The sequence below is a fragment of the Octodon degus genome, unplaced genomic scaffold, assembly GCF_000260255.1.
Source record: "Octodon degus isolate 3935 unplaced genomic scaffold, OctDeg1.0 scaffold00100, whole genome shotgun sequence".
Lineage (NCBI taxonomy): Eukaryota > Metazoa > Chordata > Mammalia > Rodentia > Octodontidae > Octodon > Octodon degus.
The window spans coordinates 9,079,553-9,086,736 of record NW_004524676.1 but is presented as its reverse complement, the minus strand read 5'-3'; the positions used below and the strand labels follow the sequence as shown (position 1 = coordinate 9,086,736).

At 49.5% G+C, this 7,184-nt stretch overlaps 1 pseudogene; it reads right to left on the bottom strand.

The window, feature by feature from the left end:
- Positions 1-2,670: 2,670 nt before the first annotated feature.
- On the bottom strand, positions 2,671-6,957 carry LOC101571255 (annotated as a pseudogene).
- Between the last annotated feature and the right edge of the window lie 227 nt (positions 6,958-7,184).

The window sequence follows — 7,184 nt, the reverse complement described above, 5'->3', positions numbered from 1 at the left end:
CTGTCCTATTAATCAGTTTTGGAACTGTCTCATTGCCATTTGTTTCTCAATAAAATAAAATAAAAAAGAGAATTAAAGTAGTACTTAGAACAGCTCTTGGCCTAGCAAGCACTCATGTGGCACTAGATGTGACATCTGGGTAAGTTCATTTGCTGACAAAAGTCAAGAATTTGCATCCCTGATATTTTCTGCCACTTGACTGGGCTATCTGGCTAACAAACTGCTACTCAGAAGATGACTTTTTGTTATTGTTCTGCAACAGAATCTTGCTGTTTGGTTGGGCTGGGCTCAACTTCAAGGCAATCCTCCACCTTGGTCTCCCAAGTGCTGGGATACAGATGTGCACCACCACACCTGGCTCAAAGGATGAATTCTGGTCTTTAAAAAGAGTATCCTGTGCCAGGCAGACAGTTCAGCAGACTAAAGCACCTGCTTAGCCAGGTGCAGGCACCAGGGTTCGATCCCTGCTGTGCCATGCCAGTCCCAACCCTAGGGTACACTGAGACTGAGTGTGGTGGCATGTGCCTGTAATCCCAGCATCTGGGAAGCTGAAAATAGGAGGATGACTACGATTCTGATCTATGCAGTGAGACCCTGTAGACCCATGCTAAATACATTTGGGGGGGGGGTGGAGAATGAGAATCCTGGGGACACCTTGTCTTCTCAAAGAGGCCTAGATGGGCTGGTGAGATGGCTCAGTGGTCTAAGGCACCTATTTGGAACAAGCTTAGCAAAGCACAGGGACCACGGTTCAATCCCCCAGCACCACATGCCAGCCAGCCCCGCCCCCTGGTGGGCTGAGCTGGCCACACACACACACACACACACACACAAATAAATAAATAAATAAATTTAAAAAAAAAATCAAAGAGGCCTAGAACTTTGTCAACATAATCGATCTCCTGGTGCACTTATCCTGTGGATCCACATGCAGTGACCACATGAGATTCACATGTAGGGCAGACCCCATGTGTACCACTATACCCCTGAAATGTCCTAGGGATGCAGAGAGAACCTCAAGAACAAGTTCAATTGTTGTGGCAATCAGTGATTTTCCCCTCTGAACCTAGAACAGATACCATATTTATCCCCAGAAGCAGGTCCCTGATTTCCAAGTCAGTACTTGTCACTGAAGCTTGATTTGCCAGTACAAGAACCAGGAATCCAGTTTTGCTGGGAAGCCTGTGCTAAACATCTGGGAAGTACGACGCCAAGAACAGCGCAAGGGCACTCTGTTCAGGGCAGCCCCGCTGTGGCTAGGCTCAGTACACGGTTTCCCTGATGAGCTGGGTGTTCGCCTGCATTTCGCTTTAATTACCTACAAGCTACCCAGTGCACAGAGGGCTCATCAGATTGCCAAGCTCGTAACCAAAATGACCCGAACACCACACTTACCAAGCATCCTGACATTAAAGAAGCTGCCTGAGACTTTTCTGCCACAGACCAAGCTCACTGCCCTGACAAAAGCCAGGAACTGCTCTTCTGCAGCTGCCCCTCAAACTTCAGAGCTTCAGTGGTTACTACCTGCTGCCATCCTAAGGAAGCTTCTGGCTTCTTTTTCACATCCAGCTTTGTTGGAGGTCTCCACTTTTAGCTGTTTGTACACAGCTGTACTGGCTTTCTGTGGTCTGAACTACTTTTGTGTGAACTGAGGGCTCTGCACACTCCAGAAAGCGCACCCCCAGCCCTGAGCTTTACTAACACACAGCACAGGGTTTAAATGAGTTTGATCAATCAGCTACATTAAGGGTACTTAGTTGGTACAACTAAAATGGCCTCAGCTGGGAGTCTCAGCTGGAAGCAAGGAGGCTCAGTGGTCCTAAATATTGTAAAATTGTTGAGGGTTCCCTGTTCTCATTTTGACAGCAGGGAAACTTCTCTTGTTGAAGTACTGAGCACAGCTGCCCCAGTCAGCAAGAGTATACAGCCTTTGCGAAAGCTGTCCCAAAGCCCAGGACCATCTGCTCAGAAGGCCACCTGATGTAGCGAGCAGCCCAAGTGACATCCCCGTGCAAAGAATGGGGGTGGCGACATACCCCTGTGGACTGTGTCTGCTTAGGCAAGCACAGGGACCAGGGTTAGATGCCCAGCACCACAGCTGCGCCAGCCTGTCCCTGGGCAAGCGCAGCTGGCTACTGAGACTGGGCATGGAGGCACATGCCTGTAATCCCAGCGCTAGGGAGACTAAAAACAAGAGAATCACTATGAGTCAGAGCTGTGCAGTGAGACCCTGTACCAAATACATAAAAGTAAATAAATAAAATGCAAGGAATGATTCTCATAGTTTGGCCTGCCATAGTGGCACATGCCTGTAATCTCAGCACTTGGAAGCCTAACACAAGATGATGGCAAGCTTAAGTTTAAAGCCAGTGGAGCCTACAAAGTGAGACACTGTCTCAACAAGCCAAATAAAATGCTATAAGAGAAATAGCTCTAATCCCAATTTAAAATGTTTAAAGTGCTGTGCTTACCAGTTTTCAAACCTACTCAGAGACAAGATCAGTGATCTCCTTGCCAATGGTGTAGTGCCCACGGGCATAGTTGTTGGCAGCATCTTCCTTGCCTGTGATGAGCTGCTCAGGGTGGAAGAGCTGGCGGTAGGTACCAGTGCGCACTTTATCTGGAAGAGAAGAAACCCAACCACCATTGCTAAAAACCTGCTGGGCCTGCTCAAGCCTGGGGCGGAAACACAGACCTCAGGTCCCGGCACCCTGGGAAACCCTGGGTGTGTCCGAGGTCCAAACCCTGGGTGTGTCCGAGGTCCACTCACCGATGACTGTGGGTTCCAGGTCTACAAACACTGCCCTAGGCACATGTTTGCCAGCACCAGTCTCGCTGAAGAAGGTGTTGAAGGAGTCGTCTCCGCCCCCAATGGTCTTGTCACTGGGCATCTGGCCATCGGGCTGGATGCCGTGCTCCAGGCAGTAGAGCTCCCAGCAGGCGTTGCCAATCTAGACACCGGCCTGGCCAACGTGGATGGAGATGCACTCATGCTGTGGGAGGAGGAAAGAAAAATGTCAGAACAACACATCAAACAACAAGTGCCACACTTGAATGACTGATTAGTTTTCCAAGACAGATAACCACTTTCCAGAGGCCGCTCTTGCCCTGGGACTATTTCATGAGCAAAAACTCTTTGTCAAAGCTGGGCACAGGTGGCACATGCCCATAATCCCAGCTACTCTTGAAGCTGAGGCAGGAGGATCATAAATTCAAGGCCAGCTGAAAAATCTAGTGAGACTGTCTCAAAAAATAAAAAGGCTGAGTAGGTAGCTCATTGACAGAATGCCTCATGGGTCTGACCCACAATACAGGGTAGAGTAGTCTTCACTGAAGACATAATTCAGAAAAACATGCTTTGGAAGACCAGATGTGCTGATGAACTGCCATCCAAGCAGAGACCCTGCTCTGTAGCCACAGATCAAATTCAGGTTTCCACATTTTAGAATGGCACTAGCTATTCTATTAGCAACACAATTCCAATTTCTGCCCAGCTCCTTGGAAACATGTTTGCTGATTCCTTAAGCTAGTATAAAATTCCCCCTTGGAGACAGAGTCTCACCAGGCAGCTCAGGCTGCCTTGAGCTCACTTTGTAGCCCAAGCTGGTCTCACACTCGCAGGGATCCTCTTGCCTCAGCCTCCTCAGCACTGGGATTACAAAGGAGCCCTACCACACCCACCCCATTTGGGTACCTCTTCATTTTATTTATTTATCTATTTTTAAATGTATTTAGTATAGGGTCTACAGGGTCTCACTACATAGATTGGACTAGTAGTGATCCTCCTGTTTTCAGCCTCCCAAGAGCTGGGAATACAGGTGCACGCCACCATGCCCAGTCCCAGTTGTCTTCTCAGCCTGCTCTGGGGGCAGGGCCAGCACAGCAAGCTGGTCATCAAACCCCGGCCGCTGTGCTCTGCCTAAGCAGGCACTTTAGGCCACTGAACTATCTGTCTGGTCCTGGGCACCTCTTTAATCCTATTCTTTACAAGATAGGGCTGGTCTGATAGCTCAGCAGACTAAAGCACCTGCTTAGGCAGAGCACAGTGATACCCAGCATGCCATGCTGGCGGGGCACACTGAGGTGGTTTTTGAGACTGGGCATGGTGGCACGTGCCTGTAGTCCCAGCTCTTGGGAGGCTGAACACAGGCAGATCACTACTAGTCTGACCTCATAGTGAGACCCTGTAGGCCCTGTTCTAAAAAAAAAGAAACAAAAAACAAAAACAAGAGCTTCTTCCCTTCACCTTGATAGCCAGCTTAAACCAGCAACTCCAGCCATGGCTCACAGGGAAAATGTAGACCAGTAACAGTTAGCTATATATTTTTTTAAAGATTGATTGATTGATTGATTTGGTACAGGATCTCACAACACAGCTGGAAATCATAGTGATTCTCTTGTCTCAGCTTCCCCAGTGTTGTGATTATATGCATGTGCCACCTGCCCAGCACAGCATGCAGTACCAGGGACTGAACCCACGTCCTTGTGCTTGCCAGGCAGGCACTTAGACCACTATGCTATCTCCTTGGCCCAGTTAGCTATATCTTAAAAATTTGTGTGGTCAGGGCTGGTGAGATAGCTCAGCCGGCTATAGTGCCTGCTTAGACAAGCTTAGGCAAGTGCACAGGGACCACGGTTATGATCGCCAGACCACATGCAGCGCCAGCCCCCCCCCACGAGGGGCTGAGCCAGCCATAAAAAAAAAAAGTGATGAAAGCAGCCTTTTTACCCAGTGAAATAATCTTTTTTTTTCTTTTTATTTATTTTTTTTTAATTTTTTTTAACATTTATTTATTGTGTGTGTGTGTGTGTGTGTGTGTGTGTGTGTGTGTGGCCAGCTCAGCCCACCAGGGGGCGCGGCTGGGCGGCATGTGGTGCTGGAGGATTGAACCGCGGTCCCTGTGCTTTGCCAAGCTTGTTCCAAGTAGGTGCTTTAGACCACTGAGCCATCTCTCCAGCCCTCTTTTTATTTCTTAATCTTTCTTTTTTAAAGAATCTAATCTTCAGGAAAAACATTTTTCATTCACTTTTTTTTTGAGATATTTTAAATACAACTTTATTCTGATTCTAAACGAAAAGGAATGGGAATGACAGTAACAAGATTTCACCACCGAGTATTGTGATGTGACTGTAGACATCTTATATTTGGAACCCATGTCTGCTTAGCGAGATAAGGAAGCGGCGCGCCACAGGACAGCTGCCGATCCAGCTCGGCTTCTCTTCCTTGCGGGGAGCAGGGCTCTGAGAACCTCCCAATCGGGCTCACACAGCGGCCAAGGCCGGTCACGACGGCCTCCGGCGGGGCGAGAGCGGGCTTGGCGACCAGGTACAAGCTCGGGTCTCCGATTAGCTTTCTGGCGAGCCAGAGGAAGGGCTGCTCAAAGGTGCGGCTACTTTCGGAAGAAATGCCGTAGTGCCGCAGATTCTTCTTCCGCCTCCCCTTTGCTGTCCTCAGGTCCGCTTTGCGGCCGCAGCACGGTGGGGACGTTCTCGCGCACTCGCACCAGATGTCCCTGCCAGTTAGGCGCGTCCTGGTAGGAAACTCTGGATGCCAGGTCAAACATGGCAAGCGCACCTTGCGCCTGGATGAAGTGCCCGGCGCGCAGCCCGCCGACCTTCTCCTGGCCGGCCGGCCCACACGCTGGAGCCCCGGCTGGTGTGGAACACGAGCGGGTGCACCTCCACGCCCAGTGTGGCCACGTACTTCCCGAACTTGCCCGTCAAGTGGCGCTTCACGAACGGGGTCTTGCTGGTGCTGCCGTCGCGCACCCACGGCGGGCTGGACCTGCGGCTCCCCCCAGCGCGCGATCCTTCCAGCAGCGTCTTTTTGTTTTTTTAAGACAAGGTCTATGTTATGTAGTTCAGACAGGCCTTGAACTCACAAGGTAGCCAAGTTGGCCTCAAACTCACAGTGACCCTTCTACCTCAGCCTTTCACGTGATGAAGTGATGGAATTACCGGGGATTAAAATGTATGATTCAGCATCCCTTCTGGTTGTGTCGCCCCACCCCCACTCCTTCCAAACCCCACCCTCAGAACTGGGGGTTGAACTCAGGCCCTTGTGCTTGCCAGGCAAGCACTTATTCTACTGAGCTATCCCCCTGGTCCCTACATCAAGAAAATTTTGAGCTGGTAATAAGCCTCATCACTTTGTAAGGCTGAAAGGCAGGAGAACTGCTGAGTGCAAGACCAGCCTGGGCTACAAAGTGAGCTAGTGGCCAGCCTGATCTGCATAGTGAGACCCTGTCTCAAAAAAAGGCATTTTTCCCCCAGGTGTTGTAGCAAATGCTTGAGAATCTGAGGCTGGAGAACCACAAGTCCAAACCCTGCCTCAGCAGAATAGCAAGTGGTGAAAACTCCAAGACAAGAAAGAAAGACAGACAGACAGAATTGAATACCACCTATGTTTTCGAAGGTCCTAGTTTCACAATCCAGATAATAAAAACCGCACTGCTTACCACCTTTCACTTAGGATCATCACCTTCCTATGTGTCTCATTTACTCTTCTCTCATTGCTGGGACAAATACCCAACACCCAAAAAGAGGGACGGGGGCTGGAGAGATGGCTCAGTGGTCTAAAGCACCTACTTGGTACAAGGCCTTGGTTCGATTCCCCAGCACCACATGCCAGCCAGCCGCGCCCCCTGGTGGGCTGAGCTGGCCACACACACACACACACACACACTAAATAAATTTAAAATAAATAAATAAATAATTTAAAAAAAAACAAACAAACAAAAAGAGGGACAGAAAGCTTTATTTAGCTCAGAGTTAATAGAGTTTTCAGTCCTACTCAACTGGCTCCAAGGCAGAGTGGCACATGGCAGAGGGCAGCCTCTCATGGCTTGGCAAAGAGCAGAGAGCAAAGGGAGTGGCAGTGGCTCAGGCAGCCAGCTAGCCTCTCCCCTCCTTCCATTGTAATGCAAATTACCTGTCCCAGGGCAGTGCAGCATCCATGCCCACAGTAATCAATCACAAACTCCAGAAGCCACCCCATGACTGCTTGAGATTTTGGGGGGACACCTAGGCACAAACCATAACACCATGTATGTTCCCCATAAAACAATCAAGGTTCCTGACCACACCAGTAAGCTCAGCTCTATCTGTGACTGGCTGAGCTCTAGGGCTATGCAGAACAAAAGCTGTTTGTTCTAAAACCCTTTACTATTTACTGTTACATCAAT